At 36.8% G+C, this 13,266-nt stretch overlaps 1 protein-coding gene across 2 annotated transcripts in view; it reads left to right on the top strand.

The window, feature by feature from the left end:
* LOC120417916 (neuropeptide SIFamide receptor-like) overlaps positions 1–13,266 on the top strand; it is a 248,126-nt gene that overhangs the window by 62,767 nt on the left and 172,093 nt on the right. The gene's annotated exons all lie outside the window — the stretch shown is intronic.

The raw sequence follows: 13,266 nt of genomic DNA, 5'->3' as shown, positions 1-13,266 counted from the left end.
GCGCTCGGCTAGCCAGCGTAGAAATGGGTCACCGAAGCTCGGCAGAGCTAACACCTTCCAAATGCCTATGCGAGTTATTTGCATGTATAGAATGTAGATCTAAAAATACATGGAAACAACTCAATTTGTAAGAAGCGGCCGCGTGGTCCCGTTTGGTTGGTTGCACACACACACACACACACACACACACACACACACACACACACACACACACACACACACACACACACACACACACACACACACACACACACACACACACACACACAGATTTCATAACACTTTTAGTTATTTTAACAGTATTTGTTGTTGAAATGCCATGAATTTTGTTATTACCGTCTGCCCGGGGAGCAGTATTTGTTGTTCCGTTTTTGCACTTTGAACATATAATATTTAATGCTTATTGAGCGCGTAGGTTGGTGTCTTTTAGATTCAGGAGTTTTTTTTATTTATTTATTCGTTATTTTTTCACTTTTTATTATTCAAAATTTGCATGCAATTAAATTATCCAAATAGTAGACATTAGAGAAAAAGGCCCATTTTTTAATCCTTAATATTACCGAGTCACGAAATATTCTAGTAGAGCTGGTTCTGTCAGAATCCTGCTAGAACGATGGAACATTTCTGCTAGAATATCCAGCTCTGTAAGAACTGAGCTAAAAAATTCTGCTAGAACGTCGTGACAGGGTAGTCTTTTGTTGACAATTAGAGTTGTTCACGTAAGTATGAAACGTTTGTCTTTTTATGAGAAATCTCCGGGTAGATACGTGTGCCGCCTTATGGAGCAATCCTCCTGAGGGATCCCATGTGCTCGTCTAATATTGAATCTCAAAATATTTAATTACTATCAATTTGAAGTTAGAATAAAATTGAACACTTTAAATTTTAATATGAAAAACTATGACTATCAATGTTACCCCTAATTTCACCCCACTGATTGTATTAAAATAATACCTTCAAAGCTGAACTCATACCATTTCCAGCCATTCCGCAAAATAGGCATACTATGGCAAATTTATTTAATTTTTCAAGCCATTTCTAACCGATTTGTAATTACTTTACCCTAAAAACCCTACTCTTGAAGCGTGAGCTGCTCCCAACCTAAAAATAAAAATAAGCTTAAAGTATTCAGGAAAATTTCGTAGGCAACTGTGAAACTTTACCCGATACTTGGAACCTGGGAGACCGGGCAAAACGTGTGGTAACTAGCTGAGCTACGTTGAACTCAGCCCCGCTAGCAGCAGCATCTTGGTGCACTTTCAAACTGTAACCCTTTACTCGACAATTTTGTGGAGGAGGTGGGGGGAGGGATAGGAAGTTCGGAAAGGTGATGATGATGATAATAATAATGATTTATAAAAGTTGGGAGGAAAATTTATTCCAAAGTGTTCATTTATCACGTTTCTCACGCCGGAGCCAAGAACTTCATGAGAAGATGGTGCTGCCGGCTATGATGATGATGATGGACCCCGAAAAAGGGTGGGAGTTCAAAGCACAAGATGGGGAAGTTCTTTGCGAAATGAGGAATGACTGTTTCTTTAGGCCAGGTTAGGTTAAATCCGTTAACATTAACCCATTGATATCGAAGTTGGAGTTTATAAGTTTAATAAGTGTCTAAAAAAATTCACTATTTTATTTCTACATTTATTTTTGAAATTTTCTTTATTACATTTTAAGATTTTTGACCTTCTAACATTCAGTCCAAATTTACACCTTTTCCTGCTAGGCACTCGATCTTATCTTCTTAAACTGATAACACAACTCGACATTTTTGAAATTGATGTCAACAAACGCTTCAATTTCGTCAAGGTATGATAGAGTTGGGCTCCCTGAGCGCGTTTACTGACATCAACTCAAAAATGTCGAGTTTCTAAATTTAATGACATCGTGGGAAAATCCTGAAAGTATGATGTCTTAGAGAAAGTTGTTCCAAATTTAATGAAGATCCTTCATCGAAGAACTGCTTATTGATTGGACATCTATTTAGCCCTCTACAGACAACAATCTGAAACAGTTGCCTTTCTCCATACATTTTGACAAACAAACTTCAAGGGCTTAGAGGGAGGGGTTCTCATGATCAGAATGAGCTCAAATTAGGATTTAAGAGCGAGTCCACGACTAGGGCATACCCCTTTGTATGGGACGTCGTTTGCACCTCACCAATCGGCCTGAAATTTTCAGGGGTTGTTTGTACATATAAAACTAGCATCTGGCCAAAATATGAGCACTCTAGGTTAATGGGAAGTGGGGCAAATCGAGACACAAAGTTTACAGGTTCAAAAACGTAAAAAATCTTAAAAAAGCTATAACTTAGGCAAAATTCAATTTATTTTCAAAATTCAAAATGCATCCAAAAGGGCTTAAAAAATGCAACAAAATGCAGGGTAGAGAATCCCAATTGGTTAAATCTAAAGGGAGTTATTGGCATTTTAGTGAAAAAATAGCATAATTTTCAAACTCAAATAAAAAAGTGTTCCATCCAGATATCAACTCGGTTCGACCTGCAGCTTGTAGGGGACATCTGGGACTACCATCCGAGACTGAGAACACTTTGGGTAAGGCAGATTAACATATTAAATAAACACTTTTACTTTTAGTGATTTTTTTGGTTGTAAATTTTTGCTCGGGAGACCCCTTAGATCCCATTTTCTGGTGATAATTTTATCATATTCGTGTTCCTGAGACAATTTTACAATAGAAACATGCATAAAAATGTTTATTTTGATCCATTTAAACCCTTCAAAAATAAAAGTTAAAAAAAATTTCGATTCACATTTATTGAAAATCAAGCTCGTTTCCAAGGATACTAGATGACACCAGAAAAAAGGCAGCTTCTTATTTTTATATAACTTTCATTTTTTAAAGGGTTAAAATGGATCAAAATAAACATTTTTATGCATGTTTCTATTGTGAAATTGTCTCAGGAACACGAATATGATAAAATTATCACCAGAAAATGGGATCTAAGGGGTCCCTCGAGCAAAAATTTACAACCAAAAAAATCACTAAAAGTAAAAGTGTTTATTTAATATGTTAAACTGCCTTACCCAAAGTGTTCTCAGTCTCGGATGGTAGTCTCAGATGTCCCCTACAAGCTGCAGGTCGAACCGAGTTGATATCTGGATGGAACACTTTTTTATTTGAGTTTGAAAATTATGCTATTTTTTCACTAACATGCCAATAACTCCCTTTAGATTTAACCAATTGGGATTCTCTACCCTGCATTTTGTTGCATTTTTTAAGCCCTTTTGGATGCATTTTGAATTTTGAAAATAAATTGAATTTTGCCTAAGTTATAGCAATTTTAAGATTTTTGACGTTTTTGAACCTTTAAACTTTGTGTCTCGATTTGCCCCACTTCCCATTAACCTAGAGTGCTCATATTTTGGCCAGATGCTAGTTTTATATGTACAAACAACCCCTGAAAATTTCAGGCAGATTGGTGAGGTCGATGCGAGATGGGTATGCTTTGCTCGTGGACTCGCTCTTAAGCCTAGTCAATCTTTGATTTCAGAGGGTAGCAGATACTTAATCGGTTCGACTTGGAGCGCGAAAGAGACATCTGGAACTGCCATCTGAGCTTGGGAATGTTTGAATAAAGCAGTTTTAACTATAAAATGGGCACTTTTTTCTTTGAGGGTTTTTTTTAGTGTAAAGTTTTGCTCGGGTGAACCCTACGTTCAGTTGCTTCAAAATGGTTTTGGAAATTTTGCGTGACATTTTTTTCAAAAACCTTTTTTTCAAATTTATGCCAGTTTTTGCACCATCCTAGCACAAAAGTCGCCTTTTTGCAATCCCGTCGTGGAACTCTTTACTTTTCCTGTCATCCTACTGCCTACTTTTATCTACTAAAAATAACAGAATCCAGGCGAGCAGTTCTCTCAGATTTCGGTCATTCGATTTTTTTTTGTATTTTTCAATCCGACTGAAACTTTTTTGGTGCATTCGGTATGCCCAAAGAAGCCATTTTGCATCATTAATTTGTCCATATAATTTTCCATACAAATTTGGAAGCTGTCCATAATGAAGCATGAAAATTCAAAAACCTGTATCTTCTGAAGGAATTTTTTGATCGATTTGGTGTCTTCGGCAAAGTTGTAGGTTTGGATAAGGACTACACTGAAAAAATGATACACGGTGAAAAAAAATGGTGATTTTTTATTTAACTTTTTGTCACTAGCTTGATTTGCAAAAAACACTAATTTTATTTTTTTTTGATTTGTTTTAGGGGACATCAAATGCCAACTTTTCAGAAATTTCCAAGTTGTGCAAAAAATCATTGACCGAGTTGAAAATATTTTTAAAATACTTAAATCAAGACTAACATTTGAAAAGGGCTAAACATTTAATATTACGCCCTTTTAAAACGTTAGTTTTGGTTCAAAAATTCTTAAAATATTTTTTTTCGAAAGGATCGGAAAATTTCACGAATGTTTCATAATTTAACATTGTAAATCGGACCATTAGTTGCTGTGATATCGACATTAGAAAATGGAGGATTGTTTGAGTGAGACTTAGAAAACATCAATTTTCCTGTACTTTACAATCCTAAAATATGGAACTTTTGTGAAATTGTTGGATCTTTTCAATAAAAATAATGTCATTTTCAAAAACACTTTTTTCAGGGTTGGTTTACCTTCATAAAGTTTTTGCAAAGAACTAAAAATCTTATAATTTCCGAAAATATTAACTCCAAAACGGTGCAATTTATCAAAAAATTGGTAAAATACTCTTCAATTGCCTTTTTTTTCCTTTTCCCCCAGAGAACCCTTCAAGAGAGATGCAATCTTGATCGGCGAGGGGCGAAGGAAAGGGGGGTGGGTAGTTCCGGAAATGGTGCTGCATAAATTTTTACCTGCTTGTTATCGTGTGGTGTATGTATGAATGTGTGTGTGCACCTGTACAGGCTCTGTGGCATCGTGATAGACGACGACTCTGATGTTGAACCAAAGGGAGAGAGAGAGAGAGTGAGAGGTGGGTTTGAAATAATAGAATACCGACCGTGCTGCTACACACAAGTGCAGTTGCAGTTTCAGAGTCAGAAAGAGTAGGGTGGAGTGGGGGCACCTCTTTTGCAGCAGACCTTATTATGGCATCCTTAAATTGCTTCGTTTCATCTGTCTTAGGAAAGTTAACCCTTGGCTGGGTGTTTTGGTATGTAGTTAGATTTTTATTTTATTTTGAAATGACCTTTTTGAAAATATTAGTTTTTGAGAAATGTTGCGTACATTTCCTCTCAATAATATTTTAAATGAATTTCAGTAGAGGGTTAATGGAATGCACATTATCTAATGGTATTTAATGCATTAGAAATGCGGGATTCCTCCAAACCCCTTACCCAACTAGGGTGGGCTGTGTTTGCTGTGTAAAACATATCAAACGAATGCATTAATTAAAGTGCAACATTGCTCAATTTATGCACACGATGACAGCCGACAGCTTTATTTTGCCCTTGTTAGGATGGGTGCTGTGATAGAAGGCATATGCATTGCTTCTGCTGTTGCATAATCGGACGGATTTTATTCCAGGAAGGATTTTGCTTTCAATCAAACAAAAGGCAGGACTTTTCAGGTAGGTTTTGATTACCAACGTATCGGAATTGATTATCATAAATTTTTAATAGATTTTCATAACAATGAACAATAATAATTCTTACATTTTGAATCAGATAGTTATTTGTTACAATATTGCAATTGTATTTAGATGGAAAAACATGACTTCTTTACTTCTTCTTTTCATTGATGAAAATGTCATCCAAATTCAATCATTTAATTATTTCCGAAAAAAAACCTTTCTTAAATCACCACTGTGATTGATGACTTTCTCGTAAAGTCATTGTTTTGAATTACAACATTCGACCCGGAAATGCTGAGTTTTCGTGAAACTCGACCCGTTTTTGCGCTCAAAACTCTATTTGGACCAAATCTGGCATAAATCTGTGCAACCAGTTTCGATGGGATTTTCTGATCGATTTCGGAGTTTTCGACAAAGTTGTACAATGAAAAGTGATAAGTGTGACTTTCAAGAAAAAATAGTTAGGAGTTTGAAAAATCTTGCCTAGCCTTTCAATTTTCGATTTTTATTATTTTTTTGTTCGGACTCAAAAAGACATATTTCGAGCTATTGCGCATGATGGTACAAAATGTGGTTTCAGAGATATGGATTTTAGGACCATCCATAAACCACGTGGACACTTTCTCAACATTCCGCCTCCCCTCCCCTCGTGGGCAAGTCTTTTTTGTATGGAGCGTGGACAATTTTTAGGAATCTCGAAAATAACCATAAGTGTAAATTCGATTCGGTAATTGAAAATTAGCTTTTCACATTTTTTGTTCGTTTTTGTTATATTTAAAAAAAAAACTTTTAAACAAAAATTATATCTTTGGAACCAGATTTTGAACCATCCATGAATGGATTCATAGATGTAATTTTTAGTCCCCTAGAACATATCAAGTATTTCAAAAATATGAAAAAATGCTGATTTTGGGATTTTACTTTTTTTTATTGAAATAAAAAAATAGATTTTTTTGTTTTCCGTGTACCTATTTTTCCGAATAGTCCACATCATAACCTACATCTTTTCCGAAGACATCAAACCAATCAGAAAATTCTTCATCAAGGTACAGAATATCTTATTGTATGGAAAAAATAATGATGATGATGATTTCTTCTATCGACAAAAGGAATAGAAGAACGAAGTTTCAGGAAAATAAAAAAATACAAATAAATGTCGATTTGCAAAAACGGAGAGAACTACTCTTAAGCATAATGTTAAAATTTTCTCCGACTCTTAAATACTCTTTTTTAACAACAATCTATTTAACCACTCCCCGTTCTTACATTGCAACAATTTTCATTATGTTTTTTTTATATTAATATTCCCAAGTAATTTTTTTTTGAATTCATTTGGATTTAAGTTGACGTACCGTAATAATTTTCACACAAGGTCGTATTTTGTCTTTTTGAGCCATATTTCATATGTGTTTTCACCAGTGTTGCTATCCTCACGCGCTCATTTTTCGCTCATTCGTGAAGAGGAGCGCTGCGCGAGCTAGCTCACGTTTGCTCCGATTTTTTCAACTCGCGTTTGCCCCACGCTCGCGCTCGCGCTCATATTTCGCTCACGGAGCGCTCATTTTGGAAGAATCGCTAATCGTTTGACGTTTTTGAGAAAGTTTTCAATTCTGATTGAGTTTTTTTTGCTTAAGGCGTAGCAGGGCAGTGGAATCATTACTTAGTGAACTATGAAAAAAACGGAATCGACGTAACAACTTATAATGTGGCCCTCTTAAACCTTGTGGTTTCGTCAACGGATCCACAGGCGTGTATCGTTTTTTTTTTTGCGACAAGACTCTGCCTCCCGGGTCTCCTAAGTGTGAAGGTATGGCACGGGGAGAGGGCACCGAATAACGTCATGATTCGAAATCCGGACACTTAGTAGCATATCATTTTCGTTATAGCAGACAAAAAATCATGAAATAAGTTGGAAATGAAGAAATATCATCAGGATGTAGTATTAAAAGTCAGTTTTAAGAGAATGCATGCAAAATATGTCTTTTCTAACAATTTTTCATCAGAATTTGAAAATTAAAATGACTTGTTGTGCTTCGAATCCCGGACACTGATAAAAGCTGATTCGAAATCCGGACACTTTTGCTTCAAATTCCGGACACTCGTTTTTACTAATGAATCGCACAAATTTGGACTGAAATGTCAAATAAGCTGTTAACATCAAAACAATCGATATTTTATATACAAATTTGCTAGAATTTAAGGAAATCAAAACCATAAATTTCTGCTTTGCCTTCCCAGTGCTTCGGACGCCTATGAAATATTTCACGTTAAGTGTTTCGCATTTTTGGTAATCTAATAATTTTATTTTATTTAATTGTTTTGACATTAACTACAGCGTTCAAACAAACTTTAAATGAAAGTTGATGTTAGAATTCATCAAATAACACAGTTTTGACATTCAAAATTCGAACTTATATCCAAATAATTGATAAAACAAGATTAGGTGTCCGGGTTTCGAAGCGTCCGGGAATTTGAATCATGACGTTACCTATATATTTGTACTTAGATTTTTTTGCGTCCGCCTCGGGATCCGAACCGGCGACCTCTGGATTGTGAGTCCAGTGCGCGGTCCGATTGATCCACATAGGCAGACTACCGTACATTGTATACTGTATTTACTGCATATACGGTACATAGAGGTACATTGGCTGGATCATCCAGTTTTCACAGCGGCGAGTTGGCCGTGCGGGTTAGGGCGCGGACTTAGTAAGCCAGATATAACTATTGCCGGTTTGATATTTTTTTTGTATTACAGATATTTTTTCCTAGCGTTTGCCAGATGTAAATTTACACATTATTAGAGGTAAAATTAAAGCTTTTTTCTGACATAAAAGATGTACCCCTTTTTAGATGTAATTTTACCATGTTTTTTTTACTGTGTAGCCTTGCCTCAGTGAGGAAGGCAAAATGATCGCATTCGTCAAATCAAGCCAACTTGTGAAATAGTACCAAACCCGATTTTTAATTGCCTCACAAACTAAATTCCACCTCAATTTTTCAGTTTCCAAGAGCTTTATGACCGACAGAAAAATAATTCAATTTGATTCAATTGAATAACTGAAGTTGAAAATATAACATACTCACACACAAACACAGGCCAAGAAGGGGTTGAAAACTCAGGAAAACTGTGTCAAATCGAACAACCCACGTACGACGGAGCAAACCATCCTCCTCCGACTTGGAATGTTGGACTTTCTCGAGCAGAAAGAAATAGAACTCGAACAACAAGACGGAGAGCGAGAGAGGGAGAAACGCATCGCAACGGACGCTTCCGGCCACAGAACTCAACCGAGAGGTAACTGAACTGCGGAACCCACGGCGATACGTGAGCGGCTTACACTATCTGGTCTGATCTGGTTGGCGTAGATGAATGAAAGTTTACTCCGGGGAACCCCGTTTGTTTTTGCTTCCTCCTCTCGAGTCAGGTGTGCCGTGCCACCTTGGAAGCGAACCACGTGTGACCGTTTATTGTCGGTGGCCACTTTCGTTGACCTGGTTCTTGCAAACGAGCAAGTTTTTGTGTGTGCGAAAACTTTTGTCTCGGGGATGCCTCGGCTTCAGCGAGCTAGTCTGGAAATGTTTTGCGGCGGGTGTCGTCTGAGCTGACACGTACTCTGGGAAGTCTTGGAAGGACACTTTGAAGTAGCTGAACACTGTGTGCGCCATGCCAATGAGTGGGAGGAAATGTGGAACACATTAATTATAGAGTTCTGAAGCGATTCTTAGTTTATCAATGGCACTTTTGAATCGTACCTAACTTTATGGCAAGCCTTCGGGCAAATACACTGGTTAGTTGGTATTTTTTTTGTTTGACATTTTTTAGTTTAGTTGACACAGTCAAACCAACGTATGTAGATCAGGAAATATGGAAATGTCTTTCAATTACCAAGATAGTTCCGGACAACGTATACATCAAAATATCTGAGATCTGGCCACAAAAATGTGTGTAAATAACACTTAAGTGCTAATAACTTTTGATAGGGTTGTCAGATCTTCAACGTTTTGGATTCGTTTCAAAGACCTGTCTTAACATGCCGGATTTCCTGACAAAAACCACCCTTTTTACAATCTTACGAACATTAGCCAAAATCGGTATTTTTGCATAACTTTTTAATAGCAGTACTTAAGTAAAAATTATGATTTATAGATAGCGACTTAGGGGATCCCAAAAAGGATCGAATGAGGCCACAAAAGTAAAAGTCCGTTCAGCCAGTCCGGATATAATCGAGTGACAATTTTTCGATCAGCATCCCTACACACGCACAGACATTTGCTCAAAATTTGATTCTGAGTCGATAGGTATACATGAAGGTTGGTCTAGGAGGTTTAATTGAGAAGTTCAATTTCCAAGTGATTTTATAGCCTTTCCTCAGTAAGGTGAGGTAGGCAAAATGTGCAAGAACGATGAACCAAATGCATCACAAATGAACTCAAAAGGATAAAAATAAAGGAATAGACAAGAAAAAAGGTAACGTAGTGAACGTAAACAATTATTTAGAGACTTAAATAATAACAAGATGCTTGTCCCGAATTTTATCACGTTTTCTAACGATCAGTGCCTTAATTTAAAAAAAAATTGTGGCAAAACAGAATCCAGGTATTGACGCTTGATTCGAGAATCTCAAAATAAATAAAATCTAACACCTCTATGCTAAGCCATGACAGCTGTCAAAGTTTCGTTTCTCTATATAATACATTCTATGCCCATTGCAAAAAATACGGTTTTGTCGTTAAAATGATTGAAACTCCGCAGAATGCACCAAATTGTGGGTTGCCATTTTAGTAAAATAAATTATTGAATGCGATTCAGTAATCATCACTTTTGCTGAAATTCGGCAATGAACAAAAACATTGCTGAAAAATCAGTAACTGCATACCTGTCAAACTGAAATGTCACTTATGACTAAGGCTACCAACTCTTGCTGAGCCAAAATCCGTATACTTTACCGATATGACACCATGGTATAGCGGTATATGCACTTCGGAAGGAAACGTTCAAGAAAAAAATCAAATGGGCAGAGAGGGTGAAGAAAAGCCCCAAGAATTCGCTCCCTCTCCTTTGTTCTGCAGTTCGTAAAGCTGTTTCTTGACCCCTTTCCTTCCGATCTGCGTACTAGCCTTAATCTAATCTAATCTAATCAGACCCTACCGCAGCCAATCTTTCGAAGGGATCCTGGAGAGTGCCTTAGGTTCGATGACGCCTAGCACTCTTCTTGTCATTTATTAACATTTGTAGTGCGCCATTGCATCGGAATGCATTGAAACATCACAAGCGTTAAAGCGGCCAGGCCTACTGCGTAAAGCCGTATCGCAGAGATGACTCGTAATTGGGTTGAGTTTGAGCACTCAGTGTTCGAACAACAACACAATTCTGAATCGACAGGGGAGGAAGAAGCGTGGGGACACACCACCATACGCTCCGAGATTTTTGGTTGTATTCGTTGGGAGCACCATGCTAAGAAGGTTTGGTACTCCGGGACCCTCTGGGATGGGACATTGTATTTCCACGAATGCCCTGGACACTATTTGCCGTGGTTATAGCGCCACAACTCGCTCTCTGTAACAGTATTCCTAATTCCAGTCCACGCTCACCATGGCCTAGTGGTTAGCATTTTTGCTTACCAATCCAAAGGACGGAGGATCGAACCCCGCCTCGAGCGACTTTGATTTTTCGTTCATATTCATCATTTCAAATTTATGTGTTCTTAACTTTCTCGTTGGGAGCAGATGGGAATCGAACCCAGAACCATTCGCTTGCAAAGCGAACACCGTAACCAGTCAGCCACGGCCGCTCCTCCTTCCGATCTGCGTACTAGCCTTATAACAAAAACTGTCATGGAATTATTTAGATAAGTTTAGAATTTCTGAATTAAAAATATTTTTTTTAAACGTTTAAAAGTGTACGAAATGTCAAGTTTGCTTTTACAAATAATATCGTTGTTAGTGTTTTCATGAAAACATTTCTAGAGTTTTTATTGGAAAGGTCCTATAAATACAAGCACATCACAAGGTTTTCACAAGCCAAAATTTGATCTTTTATTTAATAAATATGTTTTGTAAGGAATTTGAAAAGAACAATAATTGACTATCAAGTTTGAACTGAGGAAAACCCGGAAAATTATGCAAGTTATCCCTTTAAAATCAAACTGACAGTTAAATAAAAATATCTAATTAGAGAAAGCTTTGGCCCAATTAAAAAAGCAATGAATTTTTTAAAAAGTTGGTAAAATTCCGTACAAATCCGTATAATGCGAAAAATTCCGTACAAAAATTCCGGCCTGTTAACCCCTTCCCACCCAGAGCAATATCGAGATCTTTTACGTATTTCCACATTACTCGTAACTGGATCGACGAAATTGTAATGGTTATTAGTGAACATTCTATATTAACTAATGCAGGTTGAAGCAGGTTGAAAAAATGAATGATTGCAGAGAAATTTAAATTTGAATCCAAAAAATTGTGGTGCTCTGGAGTAACCATGGGCGTTAGAGGGTTAAAAATCCGCGGAGAAGGTCGAAAATCCGTACGGCAAGGAAAAATTCCGTACAGTTGGTAGCCTTACTTATGACTTATTGTTTGGATGCTGCCGAGAGAAAATCCTCTTTCAAATGTGTTGTGTTTTTTTATTTTGTACTGTGATCTGTGAAACAACGGTAAGAAAAATGTGATTTACCTCGATGCTAACCACCTGTTTTTTTTAGGTTTTGAGGAATGATGAAATAAATGTATAAATAAAAAACAGTACTGGAAACAATTTTAATGGCAAGCAAAGTCAAATATCGATAACTAGAATACCAGTAACGATTGCTGAATCTTCAGCAAATGAACTGTCAAACTGACACAAGAAAATTACTGAATTTTCAGCAAAATAATTTGACGATTCTTTTGCTGAAATTTCAGTTGTTTTTACAACCATTTTACTGAAACTTGAGTAAACTATCTGTCAAAGTGGCAAATGTCAGTTAACTGAAAATTCAGTAAAATCTAAATTACTAAATCGTTTACTGAAATTTTAGTTGATGAAAATTCAGCAAAACTTTACTGAATTTCAGCAAAAAAACATTGGTGTGGACATTACATTCTATGGGGAGACATTTTTTTGAGTTGGTTTCTTTTCTATTGTGTTTTGAAAGATGTCATACCTTTGGGAGCGTTCTTTAATCACGTAACGCAAAAAAAAGATGTTTGACCCCCTCCCCCCCTCCGCATGTAACAACATGTCCATACAAATTTAAAAAAAACTCCGCGCCCTTCGACCCCCCTTCCCCCCAACTACGTTACGTGATAAAAGAACGCTCCTTTTTTTGCTCACTTCATATTTTTTGTCGAAATAAGTTAATAAAATTGAGAATAACTACAATAATAATTTGGTTAATTCTTTGCCAACTCACACGAAATCGGAAAAATGCCCCTTTTCGATTTCCTTGAAACTTTGCTCAAAGGGGCTTATTAGGTCACGATTCCGAGGTCGATATCTCGTGACGGTGGGGCGGTACGAGCCCTTTTATTTTTTTGGGTTTAACTAAGACACGTTTTCCAGTGATTTGTAGCTCGAAACCGTGAAGAGATAGAAATTTAGTGTCAAAGGGACTTTTGTGTAAAATTGGACGCCCAATTTGATGGCGTAGGAGAAAGTGGGACAAGTGTAACAAGCTAAGGAAATGTTAAATCATACTTTAAAATAGGTGCAAG

The sequence above is a fragment of the Culex pipiens genome, chromosome 3 (genome assembly GCF_016801865.2).
Source record: "Culex pipiens pallens isolate TS chromosome 3, TS_CPP_V2, whole genome shotgun sequence".
Lineage (NCBI taxonomy): Eukaryota > Metazoa > Arthropoda > Insecta > Diptera > Culicidae > Culex > Culex pipiens.
The sequence above is the reverse complement of the archived record's forward strand: the minus strand, read 5'-3'. Positions and strand labels throughout refer to the sequence as shown.